This window comes from Pinus tabuliformis, chromosome 7 (genome assembly GCF_031772625.1).
Source record: "Pinus tabuliformis cultivar Carrire ecotype Pingquan chromosome 7, CPIR1, whole genome shotgun sequence".
Taxonomy (NCBI): domain Eukaryota; kingdom Viridiplantae; phylum Streptophyta; class Pinopsida; order Pinales; family Pinaceae; genus Pinus; species Pinus tabuliformis.
Window position 1 is genome coordinate 222,381,671 of NC_142293.1, and position 25,652 is coordinate 222,407,322.

Below are 25,652 nucleotides of genomic sequence, written 5' to 3' on the forward strand. Positions count from 1 at the left end.
AGCATGATCACATTGAGGCTAATGGCTTTCTGTAAGCCCAATACGAGTGCCTCTATTCTACTACATTGTTCGTGCACTCAAACTCCAAGTGGCTTGACAATAGGTGCTTCCTGTTGCAAGGGTCGATCAGAACACACTCGACTCCTGATCTGTCCTGTGTCTTTGATCCGTCGAAGTACAAGGTCCACAACTCATTTATACACAAACCACTTGATGTGCTAGTACTGTTGCTACTGCTGTCACTGTTACTACTGCTATTATTAGTACAATGTGCTATACAAGTTTCGTAACCATCAGTTGGGAAAGGAAGGAGTCCCAACTATGTCTATGGTGGGGTTGGAGCTAGCCGTGCAGGATAACACCCCAATGTTGTTTCAAGGAGGCAGTTGCTGAACATGAGTTCTGTGAGAGCCAACGGTTCATTCTCGCCATTGATGGGGGTGACATTATGATTCATGTACCTCTTAGATTCTACCCAAATTTGGTTGCACTTGCCCTTGTATGGAAGCCACATGTGGGACCAATCTGTAGGAAAATATCCATCCAACTTTCTGGACCAGTCCCTACTGAGTAATGGACCATATGCTTCCGGAATGTCCATGACCACTATATTGATGCATTGGTGGACTCAATGATCATGGGATAGTTGGATGATCACATCACGTAGTTCACTAATGGTTGGTATAGATGTTCTATCAAGTTGGATGATTCTCACAGATGTTTCGCTCCATTGTGCATTGATCCTCTTAGCAATGGAGAGCGGCATGACATTGGTTGTCGCACTGGAATCAACCAAGCAGTTGTGAACATTGTAGTTGAAGACTTTAAAAGATAGCAGGACTGGAGGGCAACACACGTTTGCTTCTTCCATCTAGAGTGCATTGAGCACAGTTGAAAGTGGTCCGGGAGGTGTGCTTTTTCCCTTGCTAGTAGAGGCTGCGTTGTCCATCATTGTCTGTCCCAAAGTGCGCAGTAGGATATCTCGCTGAATTTGTATCTTAGCCAACTTGAACAAATTGTTGTTTGCTTGATTTTTCTTCATGTCATCAACAATGTTATAATCCAGAGGTGGTAGACTCATCGAGGTGTCCGGGGTGGAACGAGAGTTCATGTTGTCTGGCGGAGTGTTCTGCAATTTGCTGCTCCTGGACACACACTGACCCGCCGCAGTCTTTCCAGACTTATTTTTTATTTTTCGCTTCGAGGCAGCTGGTGGATCGGTCTTCCTTATTAGCAGTCTTATCTTTTTTTGCATCTCCTCAAGTGTGGGGGGAGCCCCTTTACTTCTAAGACTGTAATGGTTAGTGTGCTTCCAGGGCTGCTTCTCGGTGTTTGTCTTTGCCATTGTTTGTGAGCACTAATACGTGTTCACCACATGCTTAGAGCTTGATGGCTCATCAGGAAACCTCTACATTGTTATACGTGTCTTTCGGTTCCTCCTGCATATCGCTTCCCACCTCAAGTGTACAACTATAAAAATTATTTGTGACTTGCTTCCAGCCCGGGCAAGAGTTCTCAGGATGATGTTCTTCATGGAAAGAATAGAATTTCGGATCTGCACACCGTTCGAGCTGGAACACAGGCTTCTGTGCAGTTTTTGGAATGAATTGGTTGTTGCTTGATGAGCCAGTTGATGAACTGCTTGCCTGTCTCTGTCTAGGCAGGTGACTGCTTGCAAATGTGTCTGATCTATGTTGTTTGAGTCTGGACATTTCAGTGGACAAGCTCTTGACAAGACGAGTGAGGGTCTCAATGTCGGTTGCTTCCTTGTCTCTACCCTTGCTCGTCGTTTCTTGGGACTGCCTGCTCACATCCTTGGAGTCCTTCATCGATTGATCATCCTTGATGACTCCAACTGCACACAGGTCTTTCTCAACACTAATAGCCTCTTCACAGTTTTCCAATAGTGTTGGTCTCATAGCTCGCTTGACGAATTGTGCAATGCTGGTTGGCAGTGCAGACGTGTAGTAATCAGTGGTGATGGAGTCATGAGGCTTAGTGTCTGCTGGGAACCTATTTAGTATACGCATGAACCTCTGATTGAAATCACTCACTTTCTCTTTTCCCTCCATCTTGAGGCTTCCCAATTCTTTGAGTAGCATGGCTGGGGTCTTGTCATCAACAAAATTTTCAAGGAACATACGTTTGAAAGAACCCCAGTTCTGTATAGAGTTGGGTGGAAGGCTGTGATACCAAGTAGCTACCCGACCGTCCAAGGTACATGGAAACAATCTACATGCTACATTGTCATAACGTACCTCAAGGGTCTGCAGCTATAGGTAGAAGTTGTCTAAGTGGTCTTCCACCTTCACCACATTGTCAGGGTTAAACTTGATGTTCATTCTCTCCACTCGCTTCGGCATCTTATGCAGAACAGCCGGGAGAGCCAATGGTCCCTAAGTCATCCATTCAATATTTGGGTTATCCATCTCTTCGTCCTCTTTGTACTCTTCCTCTACTTCGGAGTCTGATGTGTCTGACTCTGAGTCCATTGGTCCATCTCTGCCTCCACCTCCTTCACTGCCTTCCCCTCCGCTTCCTATACTCAAGTCTGATCCCGAGACCACAAGAGTGTCTTGTTCACTTTGCCAGAGGATGAGAGATATATTTTTGTCTTTGATAGCTTCTCCTAGACCTTCAAGTGTGGCAAGGGTTGCTTCTTCCACTGATGATACAACAACACTCGTAGGAGTGGCCTTTGGCTTCCTCGCTGCACGTGGAAGATGCTGTCTGTATGGGATCAGTCCGATTGCTTTCACGAACTGGCGAGTGATGGGGCAAGCATAGTGAAGGTGTTGATTTGAAGTCTCGTGCTCAACACTAGGAGGTGAGGAGTAACCAACCGCTAAGTCACTTGTACGTGAGAGTGATTGCAAGTTACTGACTTCACCAGATGTTTATTGAATGATTATGAGGGGAATTTCAGCCATGTACAACTGGATTCCCTCCTTCTAGCGCCAGAAATGTTGACGGTGTTGGACCTACAACATTCAGGGGATCACCACGGTATGAAGTCCCAACTATACCTCACACCGTTTGGTGGGGGAGTCCCATCCGATATGATGTCCCCGTTGCCATTGTCTTAAGGATTTTCCTCAACTCTTCCTTGTCAGCACAATAGAGTGGTTTGCTTCATCTTCGAGAAGTGAGGTTCACATGCCTGGTGAGTGTAAGTGTACTTGTGTCAATGGTTCTTTCACTATGAGAGGAAAGGTGAAGGTGAGTTCTAGGTTGAAAGGGATTAGTCCCAACTTGGCTAGGAACACACAACACAAAGGACATACATAGCTTTCGGTGGAGCAATCCACTCAGATGCGACAATCACAACATACAAGGTAAGATAACACGTACAACACTCATGGATCAGTCCGAGATGAGTGCAACAGTTGTTACAACAAGGTTCATGTGAAAGGTCTGTCTAATGTCCAGTAGAGCAGTCGACATGGATGGGACAACATTAACAACATATACAACACATTTCCATTAATAGATTATGCATTACAACAAATGAATCAGTTCATATGTAGAACACATGGTTAAAGAAACATGCATTACAAGTGTTAAAGATTAGTCTTACAACAAATACAATACATGTGTGAAAACGTGCTGGTCTGTTGACATGCTTCTGAATTAAGTGAAAGTTCCAAGACACATCGTTACACCATACATCACTAACCCTATCAGCGGGGCGTTGGAGCCACTACTTACTCCTCAAAGAAAAGATTATAGAATCTCTTGGCTATGTGGGAGGAGTTGAGGTGAAAAGTCCTTTCATGTACAAATGAGGGTGGTATTTATAACCAAGTGTGAAACTGACCCTTGTGGTTGTTCGACTACCCTCATGACCATTCGACTTCCATGACTTTCTGACTTACATGACTCTATGTTCAACAAGTGGGTATCTTGTACTTCCATGTTACATCACAGTGATTGACAACAAGCCCATAGTGAAGATGTGGGAAACATGACTCACGACTTGACTCGACATGACTTGACAAGACAATGCTGGTACATTCGTGCTGCTACTGGAGTGCATGTCAAGCTACAGTGCTACTAAGTGATGGATGTCTTCATGGTGTATCATAGCTTCACCTTTGCGTGGCGAAGTGCGCGGAGTCTTCGATGGTCATTGGTTAGCTTAATGAAGCTCTAGCATGTTGTTCCTTGCTTTCATGTTGGAAGGCTTGATAGGTTCACCTGTTTGCGAAGGTGCATGTTCGTCACGTTCATCTGCTTAACATGCTTCTTTTGTTCATCAGTTGGTGAACTTGTCCATCTGCATGTGCTCCTTTTGTTCATCATGTTCGTCGTCTTGACATGTTTGTGGGTGCACCTGTACATCAAAGCCAAAACCTCCTAGTATACCATGACACATGATCATTCAGATGCAGGTGACCGGGAGAGGCAATAGGGCTATGATGCAGGATGATGGCTCCAGGCAACTGTTGATGAAAACTACACTAGAGTCACTGAGATATGGAGACAAGCGATCTGAGTCGACAGTGACTGACTGCAAGGTCTAGCTCGACTGGGAGGTAGAATTGCACAAATTTTGGGAGGAACAATTCAGGTTGTTGGAAGGCAAGGCAGACATGCTGTGCGCATTTTCCGGGATGAACAGTCAGCAGGGGATAGACAGCCAAATTTGCACAATTTTCCAGAGGAACGGGCCGGGCAGGGATTGCAGAATTTTTTTCTGGGGAACTGCCCAGGATACTGGTAGCCAAATCTGCACAATTCCTAGAGGGAACTGCCAGTTGGTTGCTCGGGTCACTGGTAGCCATATATGCTCAATTCCTAGAGGGAACTTCCAGGTGGTTTCTCAATCATTGGTAGCAGAAACTGCGCAGTTCCTAGAGGGAACAGGCAGTCTGCTGCTGGGAGCTTCTGGCTGGGAAAACTGCATTAAGGCAGGGAGGCTGGCGTGCTGATCATCTCTGCGCAATTTTTTATCTGAGCTAACTAATGGGCAGTGAGAGGCCTGCTCATGAGCACTGCGCAATTTCTGAGATGAATAGACAGTTAACTATTCGGGTGGCTAGAATGAGTGCTGATTAAGATGCTTACGGGCAAAACAGCTTGAAAGAAATAACTTGGTGCTTCGATGTTGCTTTGGTTGACAGTTGATCAAGTCGAAAGTAGGGTGATGATCCGATTGTCAGTGAAGAGTCTGGTCATCAGAACTTCAGCAAAAATGACTAAGTGTGTGAACAGTCGAAAGATGCATAGGTGATCATACAGACACACACTCGCATGACTTGACGACGAAATGACCAAACCATATAGACACACATGTCCAACATGACTGACCGATTTTGCAATTGACAAGTGCGGCTCTCGTGACTGATCGTTCATGATCGAGACGACGCTTGCATGACAATGAATATGACTCTGTGTGTGAGTGTGACAGATGCCTTCATGGCAAACACAACAAACACATACAAACCAAAGACCTTGAGCATAACCAAAAAATGGTCGCAAGCATGACTTAGACATCAACATGTAGAGACTTGAGTGCAATAAACAAGCAAGGCGAATGTAAAGACTCACACGAGCTCACGGAGTGAACCCGAGTGTGTGCAATCATCAAGTGAAACTCTCCAAGGGAGGCTCCAAAATTGGTGCAGGACAAAATTTTGAAGGGTGGTTGTAGCTGCTACAACACATTCTCAAGCTCCACTACTCTCTTTAATGCATCACATGCTCTGGTCCCCTTTCCAGGTCAGTTGGCTCTTTTCTCCAGTGGTTTCTGGGTGTTGATAGTCATAATGAGTTTCGCTCCTTTTGTTAGTTTCCTACTGTTGAATTCTACCCAAGGCATGAAAACTATTATGGCTCGAGGTTACCTGTAACATATACATTTTAAGTGACTTTAGTGTTATATGTGGCCCTAGTTATTCTTGTTGGTTAGCCACATAGTGGTATCCATGGTTTATTTTGTTCAAAAGAACATTATATGTCCCAATTCGTTTCATGTGACTATGTAATTAAAGGATCAAGTTAATTTATTTTTTGAAGAGAGCGTGCCCAGTCTTGGGTTGAACCTCGGCCATGTACTTATGAACTCGTTCTTCCTTTATGTAATATATGCATGCTCGTCCTCTTGGATGAAGTTTACAATAATTTATATGGGTTTTGTTCCTTAAATGTTTTACTTTGACTCCCATGTATAATTGATATTTGTGCTACAATAATACATGTATTTTATTATTTTTCCTGTGCTGGTTCAAATTTTAATACACAATGTATACGTGGGTTTTCTCCTCTTCTTGTTATTGTCATGCTCTGGCTTTATTAATGCTATATATACATTCCATTTATTCATTTCCATTAGGTTGCCAACACTTCTATTATGTTGCATGCCAAATGTTATTTTATTCTTCCTGTTCTATGGACTAATATGTAAAATTAATAGTTTATCATTTTTTCTTTATTGTTATATTCAGAATTTCCTTTGTCTCAAGTATTCAATGGGAATACTAATCCGGTCACGCTTCGTTGACTGCTTTTGAACAAGGTTATGTGTTTTTGTCATAGGGATTTAACATAATCTTTTAACTAGCACCTCATGTTTCCTAGCCGAATAGCTACGGGAATGGAAGGATACCTCCCTTCTTTTGTCAGTAACTCGAGATCGTGTACAAGCCTTTCTTTCTAATATTTTTTTCTTTCTTTTATACATAAAATACTTTATTAATTTTTCATCAAATCACAGCGACGACTAGGTCCTTACACTAGCATTTATTAAGTGGAATTCGTTTTCTGTATAAGATTTTCTTTGTCTTTTCTTTAAAAAGGAACTGTATCTAAGTTAGTTTCTTTATTGTTGAAACTTTCTCTAGTGTTCGTATAACTTTCTGAGAAATACATCTGTACTTGTTTCAATTATGTGATGTAGCAATAATTGTCTTAAGTTGATATTTTGCTTAGTGTTTGGTTGTACAATATCTCTATGATATAAATGTACATGCCCACTATTTCTTACTTAATGAGGTACCAAATTCCTACTTTACAGTACTGATTCAATAACACATGTTACATAAAAGTATGTAGAAAGTCAGCGTTGCTCCGCTTTAGCTTTGCATACCAATTTTAACTCTTTAAAATTATATTATTACTGAACTTTACAGAATTAAATATTTGACTAGTTCCTATTCTGTAAGAATACAATGTTACCAAAAATCCTTATGACCATTCCACCAATAATAGGACACCAGGTCCCCATATGTATAATTTCCTTGCATGTCATTCTCGAAGTAAATAGAAAATCAAACAGTCAACACTAACCTTAAATGTTTAAAGCAATGGAAATCATAACCTAACCAAAACAATCGCAGTCAGAATACACTTGAGAATGGAGCATTGTTTTCCTCCCAACCATAGAGCTTCTCTCCTTCAACTCTCCCCTGTGCAGAGATTCGTTCTTGCCAAGAGATAAACAACCTCAATGATCCTTTCCATATGCATTTTATGCCTTCTTTCCATGAGGGATTTTCCCCTAAAGTGGCATCTCGCTTTATGGTTTTTTCTTTTTTAGCCAAAAGCTCACCTTTTATCTTTAGCAACGCTTTATGCTAATCCCAACTTAGTGTCTATCTCCATCTAAGTTCTTAGTGGATCTTTCTCTCCCATCCATTCAGTTTATCTACAACGCTTTCTAGAATTATTATCATGGAAAGTATTCTTGTCTATAATTTCCTCTGCAAGTGCTCAATTTTCAAATGTTTCCAAATTTTATTATTTATATATCAATAAACATTTATATACATCATTATGTTATCAGAGTCTGACATTTAACAACCAATAAAAGTACTAATCACAACCAATGAAAGTACTAATCATTCCCAGAGGAGGAGACGTATTACAATGCCCATCTGACTATGGTGGATCAAAGTTGACTATGGTTATTATACATTGTGACATTATGTTTTATGAATTATGTCAAATAGCTGTGTTGTAAATTTGTCACAATGCAACACTCCAAAAAGGTTTGGTTCATTTGGAACATCCTATTGGTTATATTACGTTATAAAATTAATTTTTTTAATGATGTAAAATAGTACATTCATCAGTGTTTCTATTGGATTTTAAAGGTTATCAAACCTTATATTAATCTATGATGTTATATTAATCTTGCAAAAAAAGTTGATATTATTGTTTGAGATAAATGTTATAAAATATTTGCACAATTTAAGAGTAATAAAACAAGGGCTACTAGCGTAGTGGTAGTCCCTATCAATGTGCAATTTCAAAACAGAAATGCAATTTGAAATCATAAATTTTTTGTTGCTTGAATGTAGCGATAAAATTGATCAACAAATAATTTGGTAAATTATTTGAAATGTTTTGTGGCTCGGATGTAGAGATGAAATTGATAAATAAAGTGGTTTGTAAATTAATGTTCAAAACAGTTTCAAGTGATGAAATTAATAAATAAATAAGTTGGTAAATCAATGTTCAAAATAGTTTTAAGTTGATTTCTTTAATTTATATTTAAGATTTAAATTTCAATGTGCTTTATATACGCCACACACAACTTAATGGTACCAAATCAAGGTTTCAAAACAATAATAAGTACACCTTACCTTTACCTTGAACCTTGTATTAAATATTGAAACCTTGTATTAAATATTGACAAATCATCTTTGATGGTATCATTGTAAAGTTATTTTCTTTGTTGGTATCATCTTTATAACAGTATGTTGGAAGGAATATTTGAAACCGGGCTTAAACACTCAAATTAGAATATGTTGTTGTTTTCCATATTAGGGAATATGGAATATTTGAAACCTGGCTTAAACACTCAGATTAGAATATATTGTCGTTTTCCATATTACGAAATATGACTCATATATTATACGAGGCAGTGTCAACAGAAAATCATAATTATGATTAACCTTACATTGGAAAATGTCTATGAACGCGGGTCCATACGTGAAGAAAAATATAACCACATGGTCATTCATTTTCATGTACCCAACAATTGTCTTCGCATGGCACTTACATGAAACAAACAGTGTTGTCGGATGCCATTTCCATGAAATGGCAAGAATGAAGATAACAAAATCCATTATTATTGACAATATTTTTCTCTCAGCCTTTCAAATCTTTTGCTCTTGGCCTTTTGCCTCTGTGTGCAACCGCCATTATTGACGATCCTTTATGGCTACATGCCCTTCACCTCTGTGCGTGTCTAGAGTTCATCCTTCACCTCTCTACACAACTAGAGTTTGTGTTTAGGTTATAGTTAGCGTTTGGAACCCAAGATATCCATATTGTCCTAGTGTTTCAAATTTTGTTTCATTTTATTCATTCTGATGAATACAATTATCATAAATGCCTCCAAGATCGACAACTTGTAGCCTAGGCTTAAACATGTGAGTTTCTTCAATGTTTTCGAGGTTTTCATGTTCATTTTGGCTTATTAATGCATGCTTTTTGTACCACTAGAATTTCCTGGTAAATAGTTTGAAAGGATTTGATGGTCAGTTGTCTCTAAGAACTTCCGCTCTTGCAGATTTTAAGGACATTGAGCTTTTGCTCTTGCATATTTTAAGGACATTGATCTTTAAGAACACTGAGCAGCATATAATGACTGTTAGTTTTTAAAAACAATTTGAATATAAGCTACCCTTCAATGGATATTGATATTTCTTCCAGCAACAACATTTCAGGACCTGTACACCTTCCTTAGCTTAGTGTTCTTAGTTGAAAACTAAAAACCTAGGCATGACTGATTCGTTTTGCAAACACCAAAAAACCCGTTTATAAACTTAATTATGTGTGATAGAATAAGAATGAAATTACCTCCAGCGGGTCCATGGTTATTCCGTCTATAATTTTATTTTGAGAATGTTACCGTCAAGCAACTTAATTTGCTTCATTATGGATTATGGTTAAAGCTACGAGTGATAGAAGAAAAATGTGAAATTAGGATATTTTATAACTTATGTTCCTGACCGTATGGTCTAAAGATCTTACCTTTGCTCTGCTGGATCTTTCCTGCCCTATGCTTTGCTAGATATGTCTTTCTTGAATTAGTTGATCTACTCTAACTGATTGATTAGGTTGAACCTCCTTATCTGCCTGAGGTGAGTGACCTATGTTAACCACCAGACTTGACATCCACCAAGCAAAATGGTGTCGTTGGTTTACAAGAAAGCTTCATTCTCCCTCGCTACAAGGGGGTGCTTACATTGACACTTGAATTGAATATGCTACATAATCTATTCGAATTCCGACTTGGTCCACTATTACTAGCTATTGAATTAGAAGAGAGGCTCGGGCTTTGGTCGGTAAATTGAATCAATAGGTGTTGTGACCACCTTAGCTGCTTACTTTGCTACTAGTAATTATGCACCAGACGAAGCTAGTCGTAGAGCCACCGATTGAAAAAGGAAGCCCTAGGTTGGACGATCCCCAGTGGTTTACTCTTGGAATTCCCCAGCTATGCAGATCAACAACTCTCACCTTCACTTTGTAGTATAGTCTCCCATAAAAAGTGAGAGCTTATCCTACCCAACCCACTCTTCTCCTTTCATTTAAAGGAGCCTTTGAGCAAGTTGAGTTACAATAGGAGAAGGAAAAGGAAAATGAGAGGCAATTTTGTGCCCAAACTCAAACGAAATATGGCCTTTGTTTGGATCTGCGCTGAGGATATAAGCCATAGTAAAAGATTGGAGGTATTCAAATACAAGGCAAGGTGTTGAGGTGACAGGCGAAGTAGGTTAAGGTGTTGAGCGATAGGCGAGGCAGGTGTAGGTTAAGGTGTTGAGCATTAGGTGAGACAGGTTGTGAGGCGGCAGGGGAGGCCTACAGTTGTATGCATAAGCTTGTATATAAAAGAAAAAAATAAAAACAATCACATTAAATGTTTCAAACTAATTCTAACTTTCAATTTAGCATTAGTTCAATTTCGTAAAGGTTTAAACTCAAATCAATGCGGGTTCTCCTAAGTTTTAATAAAAATCATGAAACCATACATTATGGCTGATAATAAGAGGTCTAAACTAAAATTTTGCCTAAAATTTTGTTTTATAGAATAATTTTGTTAAAACTTAGGTTAAAATATTAAATATGTCGGTTATCAACATGAATTAATGTTGGGTCAACCATTACCAATCACTATAGTCCCTGCTATGCCGAAGGCAGGGACTAACAAGGCACTAACATTAAGAATATGTCATGATGAAACATTTCTAAGCAACCATATAATTAAACTATTAATATTATCAGACAAAGAGAGACTTAAAAGTAATGTTTCAAGAGGTTCACTCTAAAATAATGTCTTATAGTGGTAAGTTTAGAGAAAAAATCTGATTGCCATGAACATATTATTAGTTGACATGTGAAAAGTAATACATGTTATGTTTGAAGTTGGTAGTGATAGGATGTCACATGGACACATTAGGAGAGATAATTTTATGAGGTTGACATCGATATTTGTAAAATAAGAGGCTAACATCAAATTAAAAATAAAAATTCAAGAAATTATGTTTGAAATTCACAAATAAACAAGTTAACTTTAATAATATGACATATTATGACATTTAAAAGTAACAATATGCTTAACTTAAATAGTATGTCTTATATAAACATGTCAACATATAATGGTTGGTTTTATTTGGTGTAGTTATTTGAATAACATGGGGCATTGCATACTACATATGATAATAGTTGAAGAGGTAGATATAAGATGTGATTATATATAATTATATGTATATATGAATGTAACATTGAGAGTGATCCGGATCTTGGAGGGAGGCCCCCAAGGTCTAAAAAATTGAAATGGATCTTGGGGGGAGAGACCCCCAAGATCTAAAAACTTGAATTGCCAAAAGAAAAAGAGGAGAATGTCCAATGAACAAAACCACAAAGAAACTTTTTATTAAAACTGATAATAACTGTAAGGGCTACATTGTGGCGGACAATCTGTCCTTTTACAAAATGTGACTTGTTACTTATAGTATTTTTTAGTTACAATACCAAGGGTCAATTCCATGGGTGAATGAATACCGTGGGTGGATTTTACAATACCACGGGCAGATTCCATTTACAATACCATGGGTTGATGAATAATATGGGTGGATGAGTACCATGGGTTTATGCCATTTTCCATTCGGATCATTCCTCCCTCCCTAAGAAGCAATGGTCCCCATTGCATAAAGTTCCCTCCTGTGAAGCCTTTGTTGAATATGAAGAGCCACTGAAGATAAGGGTTTTATGTGGTTAACCCAAAACCATGATAAACGAAGATCTGAGGATAGAGATACCCTGTAATGCTTGTGACCAACTGTGATTCTGACAGTGTGCGGCATAGCAAATGGACTTCGATAAAGTGTGGGTTTGTGGATGACCCATAGCCATGAAGAACGAAGATCCGAGGATAGAGATACCCTGTAATGCTTGTGACCAACTGTGATACTAACAGTGTGCGGCCTAGCAAATGGATTTCGATGACAAGGATTTTATGTGGTTGACCCATAACCGTGATGTTGGTTGTTGATGAAGTAGTAGGTGCCTACATAGCCTAGGGTGGGAGGGCACATCTCCAAATAACCCAAGCCAAATGCTGCTATGTTGAAATTGATGAATGTGAAGCAGGTGCCTACTAAAGTGGGGTGGGAGGGCATGTCTCCAATGGGAACCCACTCCGAATGTTGCTCCAGAATTAAAATGGGCATAACTTAGTCAATATAACTCAGAATATTTATTATAACATGTTTTTGGGGGCAGAAGGACCATTTTGCATCTTCTCATGTGATGGAAATCCTTATCTAGACACTCTAGAATTTCAGGGTCGCACTGCAACAGTTCTGCCGTCATAAAAGTTCTGAAAAAATAGCTGATTTTAAATCAGCGATATCTCCCACATCCGAACTCCGATTAGACCCATTTTTTTTTTGAAATTGGGTGATTTTTCAAGAGGAGCTCAGATCTACAATCCATTTTCTGAAATTCTGCACAAAAACTTCAAAAAATTACAGAGAGTCGCCGTCCACCAGTTGTCGTCAGAAAAAAAAATCTACGACGTAGCTAATTTTAAATCAGCGATATCTCCCTCATCCGGACTCTGATTCGGGTGATTTTTTTTTGAATTTTGGTATTTTTTCACAAGGGATCCAGACATGGTATTTGATTTTGTAAATTTTGTACCAAATGTTTCAAATCTGATCTGCAAACTCGCCGCCCAAAAACATTCCTGCAAAGAAATGAAAAAAGAAAAATTCTTCCCGCTTGGCCCAATAAAATGCTCTGTGGAGGATGTAGCACATCCCTGAAGTTTGTTGAATATAGCTGGAAAATTTGAAATTGAAATATGCATCAAATCCTCAATCCCATGGAATCATAACCTGCTCTGATACCATTGATCCGGATTTTGGATGGAGGCCCCCAAGATCTAAAAAATTGAAATGGATCTTGGGGGGAGAGACCCCAAGATCTGAAAACTTGAATTGCCAAAAGAAAAAGAGGAGAATGCCCAATGAACAAAACCAAAAAGAAACTTTTTATTAAAACTGATAATAACTGTAAAGGCTACATTGTGGCGGACAATCTGTCATTTTACAAAATGTGACTTGTTACTTATAGTATTTTTTAGTTACAATACCAAGGGTCAATTCCATGGGTGAATGAATACCATGGGTGGATTTTACAATACCACGGGTGGATGCCATTTACAATACCATGGCTAAATTCCATGGGTCGATGAATAATATGGGTGGATGAGTACCATGGGTTGATGCCATTTTCCATTCGGATCTGAGAGACTGAATAATAATATTCTAAAAGGTTTTGTTAAAGAATATAGGTTTGATTTTCTTGGGGTTTTGTGGGTCCATGTTAAGTTATTAATTTTTATATCTCATGTCTAGTCTTAATAGATTTATTTGTGGTGGTCAAGGTTTTAGTTGTTTTCTTTTTATTGTCTTGCTCACCTTTTCCACCATCAATTTCTTTCTTTTATCTCTTGTCTACTTTTCTCTATTCCCTCATTGTTCAGAAAGCCAACTCATCTCCATGGAGGAGAACTACTTGGGTTTTGTGGATAGCCAAATCCCATCCACATCTTGTTATCCTAGTTTAAGTATGATAGGTGTACTTCCACAAAATACCCTTTATTTAGTGCCTTTGTTGTGGTGCTCACACAACATGTCTCTTGTAATCCTTCGCTTGATCACTAGTTAGGCTCACAATAGGTGGAATTGATCCAGGATGGGGAGATGTGTGAGTAGATCCCAAAGTTTGAAGTGCAGTTATTCACATTTAAATTACACTATCTCAACTCTTCTCTTTCTCAAATAGCCATGACACTCTCTTCCACTACCCTATAAAAGATAAGTAATATCTTCCTTTTTGTTTTCTCAATATTTACTTGGGGATATTCTTCCCTTCTAGTTCTTGACAATGTTGGTAGAAAGAGTCAATTTTGCCTACAAAATCACACTTGACTCTCTAAACCTCTCCTACAATAATTTATCTCTCATCCAAGGTTTGCAATTTTCTCTTCACACTATTAATTTTCTTAATTTTCATACAAATTCATGGTTAACAATGGAGAATAGTGCATGGGAGGTTTAGAGAAATAAATCGAGATCGACAAAATAAATAACTATTAATGAGAGAGATGAAAATGATCATTGACATCCCCTTCGATAAGAAAAATGAGGAACACTTACACTTCGTAATTATCACTTAGTCCGCACCAATCACTACGTAACTAGACTTTCCCATCATCCTCTACATGTATTTGGTGATTGGCTTTCTAATTCAATGAAGAATGATGGATTCATTTAAGGAATAAAGTGTAAAAGAGATGAATTCATAGGTTGAAACATGGAAATTCACTCATTCAATAATAGACTTGAGCATTGCATTAGGAATCCATACTAGTATATTTATATCACTTACACATGAGGGAATTTTTTAAAGCTCACATGACTTTATTCTTTCCATTATAATCACCTAATTATAATATATACAAAATTAGATCCAATACATTAAAGTGGAAAAACTGGGGCACTAAAATGATGTTATCAAATAACAATGAAATGTGAATAACCAACACCTAACTACATATTATCGATAACATATAAACATATAAAATTATTTTTTTCCGAGTCCAACCCATCTATTTGTTGAAAATAACAACAAGAAATGTTAAAAATAGAATCCAGAAATTCAAATTTAATTTGTCCTTGAATTAAATTGTGAATTAAAATTGTAATTCTTTTCTCATAGCAACTTGTGACCTATCTTTGGATTGCGTAGTTTTGGAAGCATGAATTCCCTTTAAATATAGGCTAATTCTCTCAAGAATTGAGTAAAGAATTAGAAGCTTGGAGGCTTGGAAATTTGGCTAAGTATTGGCCAAAGGAAGTCATCAGGTGGAGGATAGGAAATACTTGTACAGGTAAAGATCAAGGTTAAGAAAAGCATATTTTATTCATCCAAATTTTTTGACCAAGGGTGCAAGGAAATAGGGGCTTGGAGAGCTACAAAATAGGCCTAGAGTTTAGTTTGAGCTAGCTTGTGAGATGAGATTTGATTATACTTGTGCAAGGATTCTCCTTGTGAGAACAAGCATTGTATTCTCATCTTAGTAGGGGTTTTGAGCTGTGGCTTTCCCTAGATAAATATTGTGCTATGTGCCATTGATTATATTCCTCTTGTTAATTACTATTTTCATCGATCTATTGGCTTTCGCTGGTTGAAAGTAGAAGTAGATTCTTGCCCTGTGCTTTAGTAAATTGCATGAGCTTGTGAATCTATAGGAAAATCTACACTATTGAATGGAAAACGATCTACCGATTACTAGTATGTTGATCCACGTGGATATTAGTGGCCACTTCTAGAGAAGTTTTGAGGCCCTAAACGATGTTTTTTTGAAAACAAGAAAACCTATGGATTGCGGCAGAGGTTCACACTCGGAAGTTGTAGTCGTCGAATAGATATTTATAATGAGGTATTGTATGCATCAAATACAGATTGTATGCCAAAGTAACGACCCTCGGAAGTTGATGTACCAATTTACCCCAACAGGGCCCACAAAATTTTGGCGATTCACCTCCTAGGATTAGGTTGTTGGATGTTTAGGATTTTTTTAATATTTCTCAATAACAAATATACCTTTGAACCTCATTTTATCAAGGTTCAGAAGGCATGTAGTCCCACATCTCTTCTCAAAGATAAGCTACCATCACATGATCTAGTTTATTTACATTCTGCATATAAAAAAAATTTAGTACTTTGTTATTAATTTATTGAAGTTATATTTTCGTTGTATCTATGTGTTCTATTTATATCTATATTTCATTTCATTCCTTCATAAATCTGGATTAGTGGTATCATAGCGATCTACTCTTTCTTGTTTTTCTGTGCATGTCCCTAATGAGGTCACAATATAAGGAGTTAGGACTTGAACTATTGCAAGATTGTCCCTGCCATCACTGAAGACCTCCCATGGCAAAAAAAATAAAAACGAGAAAGAAAGAGATCCTATCAAACTATTTCTCAAAGAATTACTCGAGCGACAAAGGAACAAGATGATGGACAACTTTGCCCAGATCCTTCGACAGATGCCCACCGATGACGCATCTTCATCCCACAGTCACTTCAGAGGCACTATCCCCTTAAAGGTACAAGTGAAATTCGATATCAATATATTCTAAGGTCAATTAGATGCAAATGTTGTAGATAAATGGTTGAATATGTTGGAAGGTTATTTTTCGGTCCATAGTTTCTCCGATAGGGAAAAATTACTTTTGAACTACTTAAGATTTCCCCATGTCAAGGACTGGTGGGAAAATTACTATGAGAAAAGGGATGAGGAACCCTCTTTTCTTACAGCCGCCCCCTCTTGGAACTCATTTCGAGACGTTTTCGAGGAACAGTATAACCCTGTGGGGAGCTATGAGGACAAGTACATACACTGGATCATATTACCACAACAAAGGGACCAATATGTACATGAGTTCACAAATATTTTCATACTCTACGCACAAAGTTGGGTATCAAATACTCTAAGTGACATCTGGTGCTCAAATATTGCGACTGTCTACACAAATACATTATGGAAGAAATGGAGTTCTTGGAAATCTCCTCGCTTGGACCAAAATATTGATATGCTTCCAAGAGTGAACAAAAAATTAAACGACGGAAGTGTGACTTTGGATTTGTGAATTAGAAGGAGGGAAAGAATGCCCCCAAACCGCAGAACAAAGGACAAAGCCAAGGTGGAGTGGCCTAGGACAACCCATTGAAGCTACAAGAAAATAATGACACCATGAAGATGAAGGACACAAGAAAGTGGTGTGAATTCCAAAAGAGCCCCACCCACAATAAAAATGATTTTTGCACCAAGCAGTCATTCGTGGTTGAACTAAAATATTTAGAATTCGATGCATGTTCTGATTCAGAGCTGGAACCTGACATGGGGAAGCATATTATTGAAGTAGAACCTAGTGCCACCATTGCCACCACCAAGGTCCAAAATGTTGAGCCCAAAGATACAGAGGAGGGGGAGCATCTCTTCCAATCACAGATGTGGGTGAAGGGTTCTCTGCTTCAGTTCATTTTCGACAACGGGAGCCAAAAGAACCTCCTTTCTGTAGAGGTCATGAAGCAGTTGGGCCTACCAACCACACCACACCCGCAACCTTACACCACCGGGTGGCTTTACCAAGGACGGGATCTCCACGTTATCCAACAATGTCGCCTTCCCTACATCATTAAGCCCTTCACGGATGAGGTATTGTGTGACGTTTCTCCTCTTGAAGTTTGTGATGTGTTATTAGGCCAACCATACTTGTGGAAGCGAAATGTTGTGTATGAGTCCAGGCCTCGCACTGCTATTATTACTTTGGGAAATAAGTTATACATGATACCAGAGGTAGCCTCGCCTACTGCCATCTCTTTGATCTCTGCTAAGAAATGCAGTAAGATCATCTCCCATATCGAGAATTTTTTTTTCTTTTAGATTATCTCTCAAAGAAAGGGGAAGATGGTTTCTACATCCATAGTCCCTGGGAAGGGTTACCCCATGCAGCAAAAGAAGATGGATAAGGTCATGGAAGAATACAAAGACATTTTCCCCTCACCCACAAAGGTACCTTTGCAGTGCCATGTCAAGAATTTGATTGATTTGACTCCCAGAGCACCTCTACCAAATGGGTCCATATATCGCCACTCCATTCTATAAAATGAAGAAATCAAGCAGTGGATCTAGGAGTTTCTACAAAAAGGGCACATCCAACAAATTTCCTGACCTTGTGAGAGCTCGATTGCACTTGTACAAAAGAAATATGGAACCTGGAGGCTCTGCATTGATTATCAACATTAAAAAAAATCACTTTTAGGAACTGGTATCCAATGCCATGGATTGATGACCTTCTTGACCAACTCAAAGGGACAAAGTATTTCAGCAAGATGTATTTGAAGTCTAGCTATCACCAAGTGCTAATAGAACCCACATATGTATGGAATAACGCCTTCAAATCCAAGGAAGGGCTTTTCGAGTGGTTTGTCATGCCTTTCAGGTTGACAACACCCATGTGAATTTTATGAGGTTAATGAATGACATCTTGTGGCCCTTCACCAACTCATTCATGTTTGTATATCTAGAAAACATCCTCATCTTCAACAAGAGTTAGGAGGAGAACCTACAACACATTCGGTAGGTCCTTCAAACCCTGTGGCAACACAAACTATGTGCCAACTTGGAGAAATGCACCTTTGACATGATCTAGGTCCAATATCTAGGATACATCATTGATGAGCAAGGTGTGCATGTGGATCCATCTAAGATCCAAGTCATTCGAGTTTGTCCAGCCTCGACCATTTTAATGGAGCTTCGCAGCTTTTTGGGTCTTGCCAATTTTTATTATAGGTTCGTGTTGGGATTCTCTATATCACCTGGCCTTTGAGTCATGTTACTGAGGGTGGAGCAAAAATGAATTTTTTCTAGTCTAGGTCCCAACAAAAGGCTTGTTGAGCTGAAGCACCACCTTTTCTCGGCACTTGTACTCACATTGCGAAACCTGCAACAACCATTTGAAATTGAGGCAGACACTTCCAACCATGCTATTGGTGTAGCTCTCACCCAGAAAGGGCATCTGGTGGCCTATCACAGTGAGACACTTTCTGATACAATTTAAAAATACCCACCTATGATAAAGAAATGTATTTAATTGCACAGATGTTCCAAACAGACCACTGACCTCTTCAGTTTATCCAGACACAAGGGAAGTTGTAGAACGATTGACATCATAAGTGGTATACATATCTGCAACAAGTCCACTTGAAGATTAAATACAAGACAGGAAACACCAATCATGTGGAAAATTTCCTTAGTTGGCCCCCAGTTGTAACATTGACTAGTATTCTCAATTCTTGTGGCCACGAGACCTCTGAATGGCCGCAACTATACAAAAATGATCCAGAGTTCGCCACCACATACCAGATGCTAGTGGATGGTAATCAAGTTCCAGATTACCACTTCTAGGATACATTATTATGATACCTAGGACACCTTTGTGTTCCTTCAAGCGAGTGCGCCAAGTTTATTTGGGAGGCGCACTATATTCAGGTTGTAGGACATTTTGGTGTGGCAAAAAATGTGGTCGTACTATAAAAGTATTTTTATTGGCCAAAAATCCAACAATATGTTGGAAAATATATCGTATCCTGCATTGTTTGTGTCATCGCCAAGCCAACCATAAAGAAGAAATGTGTGTACACTCCTCTACCTACTCCCAGCCAGCCCTAGGAATCCACCTCCATGGAATATCTCTCAAGCCTCCCTTATACCAAGCATGGAAATGATTGTGTATTTATGTTTGTGGACATATTTTCTAAGATGGCAATATTGGCGGCTTGTAAGAAGAGTATCACAACAGAGGAAATTACCAAACTCTTCTTTGAATGAGTATGGGTACATTTTGGGATCCTGCAGACCATTATATCAGATCGAGATAAGAGACCCTTGAGCACATTTTGGTTGAGCCTTTGGACATTATTGGACACCAAGCTCACCAAGTCAACTGCATTCCATCCCTAGACTGATGTCCATACAAAGGTTTTTAACATGAAGATAGTGCACATAATACACATGTACAACTCCAAGCATCCACGAACATGGGATGAGAGCCTTCCTTATGTGCAACATAACTATAACAGAGATCTCCATAGCTCAACTGGATGCAACCCTTTTTAAGTGGGTCTGATATTTCAACCATTGTGTCCAAGGGATGTTGCCATGACTCATGTGACTACACAGAGAGAATTTTCACATGTCAGTCCAAGGTTGGTATAGAAACCCGATTTATTGAACACATCCAACACATCTGCCAATAGGTGCATGACATCTTGGATATTCCAATGCAAAATACAAACAATGACATTATCAGCATTGGGTGCCACACAAGCTTCAGGTAGGTGACAAAATTTGGTTACATTTGCAGAAAGAACGCCTTTCCAGATCCCATCAGAAGCTCATACCACTCAGATACAGGCCTTACACCATCACCAAGGTTGTAGGAGATATTTCTTTTGAGTTCAACATTCCCCCATTCCTTGGCCTTCACCCACTGTTCAATGTGGACTGCCTTCGGTCATACTTCCCACCATTGCTAGGAACATTAAACATTGTAAAATAACTAACACCAACAAAGCTAAACCCAAATTGCATGGAATAGGGCACAATTGATTGGATCATGGACACGTAGGTCAAGAATACTTTCTAGCAAAATATCCAACTATATCAGGTTGTGAAAGTTGGCCAACTCTTGCACCAAGGCAAGTGATTCACTAGGGACCAAGCTCAACAAAAATTTCCACATCTCATGGAGGAACTCAATACAATGGAGACCATTGCTTCCTAAGGGGGGGAAACTAATCTAGGTGGATATTGGTGGCCACTTGCCTATTCTACTTGGACCTCAACAATTGTTTCTTTCAGTTTCTTTATTTGTAGCACAATTTACTATTTTTGGTAGTTTTTCGGGTCGTGAACTTCTAAAGTTGTTTTGAGGCCGTAAATGACGTTTTATTGGAAGACGGGCAAACCCATAACATGTGGAAGAGCTTTGCAGTTGAAAGTTGTATTCCTCATATAGATATTTCTAGCGATGTATCATATGTGTTAAACGAAGATTGTATGACAAAGTTACAACCCCTGGAAGTCGATGTACCAATTTACCCCAATGGGGCCCACAAAGTTTTGGCACTTCATCTCCTGTGGTTAGTTTTTAGGATGTTTAGGGTTTTCCATTGTTTACCAATAATAAATAGGCCTTCGAGTCATATTGTAACACAATTAAGAAGGCATGCAGCCGCCACATATCTTCTCAAAGATAAGTTACCTTTATTTGAGCTATTTTATTTCCATTCTACATGTAAGCAATTTTTTGTACTTTGTTATTAATGAATTGAAGTTATGTTTTCATTGTATCTATGTTTTTGTTTATATTTGTATTTCATTTTGTTCCCTCATGAATCTGGATTAGATGTTATCACCAGGATTGTGCTAAGCTTAGTCAAATTTGGGTGCCCATTGGGGTAGTTTAATTCCCCCAAAAGTGGCTTCCATTCTTAATCCCTCCCCATGAAAACATATAGACATAACATTACAAATGCAACATAATAACTATTCATCAACATGTAATATACTTCTAGAAAGATGAAAATATTCAATATTTATTTTTCAAAATTATTGTTAAACCATGCATTTGGAATTAAATTTGCAAATAAATTGCCAATGGTAATACAATTCATACTGATTGATCATGGGACTACTTGTTTTGGGGTTTTGTGAAGCCAAGAACATAGGTAAAAATGAAGGAAATGACATTCAAGTAGTGAGCCAAACATGAGTTTTTCCCCATCAAATAAAAGATGGTAGACAATGCTCAAAGCACATGAATTTAAGTGGGTATTCCACAACATTTCTATGAGACGTTTCATAGAGTGATAGTAAAATGATGCACATGGATATTTCCTTTTTTTTTTGGTTGATAAGTGGGTGAATCTTGAAAATCATGCTTACCCTATGGTTGAGAGGCCACGACTCAGGGGCATCTAAGCCATCAAAGTCACCGGGGATTGCACCCGGCCTGAGCCAGACCAGCGGAAACCATGCTAGATTTTTGGTATCGGCGAGACTAGAACCGGTGACCTTTGCTTACAGAGCGCCTTAACAACGCGCTCCTTCACCGACCGTTCTATATCTCTTTGATGTTGCACATGGATATTTCAATACAATAGTACTATCTTATATGGTTGTAATCTCTATTAGATGGACTTAATGTCATAGAAGGATATATTGTAAGTATAATGGATTAAATAAGCCTAATTGGTTATTTAATCTAGTTAGAATTAGGAATTTCAAAGGAGAATTTATTGTGAAAATTTTGCTTCAAATTTAAATAATAGTAATATCCTACTAAGTGTTATTTATTTATTTATTTAAACCAGAGGAATAAACAATTGGGTTAGTTTTGTACTCGTATGGCACAAGGTCAAGTCCAACTACTACCACACTATACCTTTGGGGCCTATGACCTATCATCCTCTCTATAAACTGGGTTACAAATAGGGGGATTGAACATTGAATCTATGAGTTTCTACGATTTCATATCACTTTGATCACGAGTTGAGATGTGACAATATCCAACTATATAAATTTTAATTAATTTTATTGTATTTGAAAATCTTTCAGTCAAAAATTACATCTAAAATGTTGGATCGATGCACTTTGAACCATTCTATGTAGTTCATCGTCAAGAATAAGATTAATTTTGCAAATAATTAATAAATTTATTTTTTTAAAATATTTTCTAATTAAAATTTAGGTTTAAAATTTTAAAATCCAGTTATTTAAAATTTTAAAATATAATTAAAATAAAATAAAATAACATAAAATAAACTAAAATAAAAAAAATAATTTAAAAAGCATAAATTTAAACATTTTATTTTTAATAAAGTTTAGTAATACAATTATTAGTGAAATTGATGCTCTGGTTAATCAATGCACATAAAATCAATACATTGAGAAAAAACACAAATAAAAGCGCAAATCTCGGTGAAAGGTCAATGTTTGGAAAATTGGTCGAGGAAATAGTCGAAGCATAACCTTTCAAAACACATTGGATTTCAAACTTAACATTAATGTTTTAAAGGTGTGTCTAACATTCATGTAGATTTGTGTGTAGATTTGTGTATTTATAGTGAAATTTATTAATTTTATTTTTTATAATTTTATGATTTAATAAAATATTTATTAATTAGGATTTTATTTTCGAGTGATGTTAGTGAGAATTTTTGGAAGTTTTTTGGGGTTTTTTTTGGTCTAATTTCTTTATAAAATCTGATAGGAATTTATTGAAATCACAAGTTTGATGGCTAACCCCTACATAATAGAAGTTTCTCAGGGGTTTTTGAGATACTAAATCCATATATACCATAAAAAAAAACCAGTTTAAATAATACAAATCAAGATTTCTTCAATTTATTCCACCACCAAAACAACAATTCTTTTTATTTTGAAAATTATAAATGTATTTAATTGATAAAATTTTGATTTAATTATTAAAAATTTAATTATATTTCACTTAAGCCATAATTTCTTTATAGTAATTTAGTTGTTAAAATAAGCTTTCACTCATATTATATGTTTTTGAATCTTAAACAATTAACGTATTTCCTTAAATACAAAGCAAATAAATATTAATTTTTTTTAACTTTATAATAATTTAAACTCATTTTATAATATACCTAATAATTTGAAAAAACTTGGACTTATGGGACGGTTAATTGTACTCCTCCGGGTAACGGTAGGCTCCATTTTCAAATACCGACAGGCAGTCCATGAATTGGTTAATCAAGAACTTTGATCCCACAACGCCAATTCCATATTTTAAATATATATATATTAAAAAGGATTTATTATAATTTTTATTAAATTTTTTTATCATTTTAATAAAATAATAAAAAAATTTAAAATTTCTAAATTGAAATTTAAAATCTTTTCCTACCATCATTTACAAATTATATATCACATTTTCTTGCGAATTGTGTATCACATTTTCTTGAATCTGCGGGCCTGACAAAACTTTTCTTGTGGGTTCAATTAATCTTATCCGCGTCGTCCGGCCGTCCGTTGCCGTGCCATTGACCATAAAAATGTGTGTTGTGTGCCATTTTCCTTAAGAAAATCATAAAAATATCCATTTACCTTTTTAAACTCATTAAAATATACGTTGTGCACCAATTGCGCTAGAAATATTTTATTTAAGATCATTTTTAAAATGTCAAAAATTATATGTATTTTTCATTAGAATTATATAAATTAAAAATATACGTTGTGATTAAAACTATTTTATTTAAGATCATTTTCAAAAGTCAAAAATTGAAATTTTATATACATTTTATTAGAATTATATAGATAAAAGTAGTTTATATTTATTGATTTTGAAAAGTAAAAAATAAGTAGAAAGTAAGCTTCATTATCAATATAATTAATAATTAAATATCTATTATGATATGGTTAATCATATTAATATAATTAATAATTAAATATCTATAATATGTTTGACCATGGATGATCATGGTTGATAATGTGGATCATGATGACCATGTAAAACATGTTAATCTTCTTAACCACGCTGTCTATGGATGATTAGTTGACCATGGTTGTGCATGTTGATTATGGATAACCATATCAACCATCGATGACCATGTTCACCATGGTTGATTATGGTTGACTTTAACCATGTATATGGTTAAGTATGGTTAACCATGTTAACCATGGTTGATCATTTTGACCATAGATGTTGTGTATGTTGACTATGTTGACCATGGTTGACCTAGACCACATTGACCATAAATAGCCATATTAACCATGGTTGACTATGGTTAACCATGGCCATGGTTATTATGGTTAACCATGGTTGACCTTAACCATGGTTATGGTTTACTATGATTTACCATGACCATGACCATGTTGACCCATGATTGACCACAACTCAACCTTGGTTGACTAAGTCAAGCTAACTATGGTTAACAATGTTTAACCATGGATTACGATGGTAATGTGACCTTGTGATGCTAATCATGGCTAACCTTTGTAAAATTGCTACAATATCGATGTTTGTGTCAAAATGTGATGTTCCTCAATAGTTATGTCACATATGACTTTCCTCAATGGTTATATAAGCTTGTGATCCCCAATGATTATGCCATAATGTGATGTTATTCGATGTTTATGTCATATAGTAATGGTCATCTTTGGTGTCTTATGCTGAATTGTTTTATTCCTTTATGGTTTTGTTACATTGTGGCATTCATCATCATCATGTTATGCTGAATTAATCAATGGTTACATAACATTGTTTTCAATTCATCAGTAGTTACATCACACCATCTCTAGTTCCTCAATTGTTACATCATATTATGACATTCATGAACGGTTATCTCACCTTCCAATGTTCCTTTAGGGTTATGTTTTTTGATTTTCTTAAATGATCATAATGATTGTGATATTCATTTTACTTTATTTTAGTTTCATCTACTTTTATTTTGCATTACTCAATGGTTATGCCACAATGTGATGCTCTTGAATGGTTAAGTTAGATTATGACATTCCTCAATAGGTATTT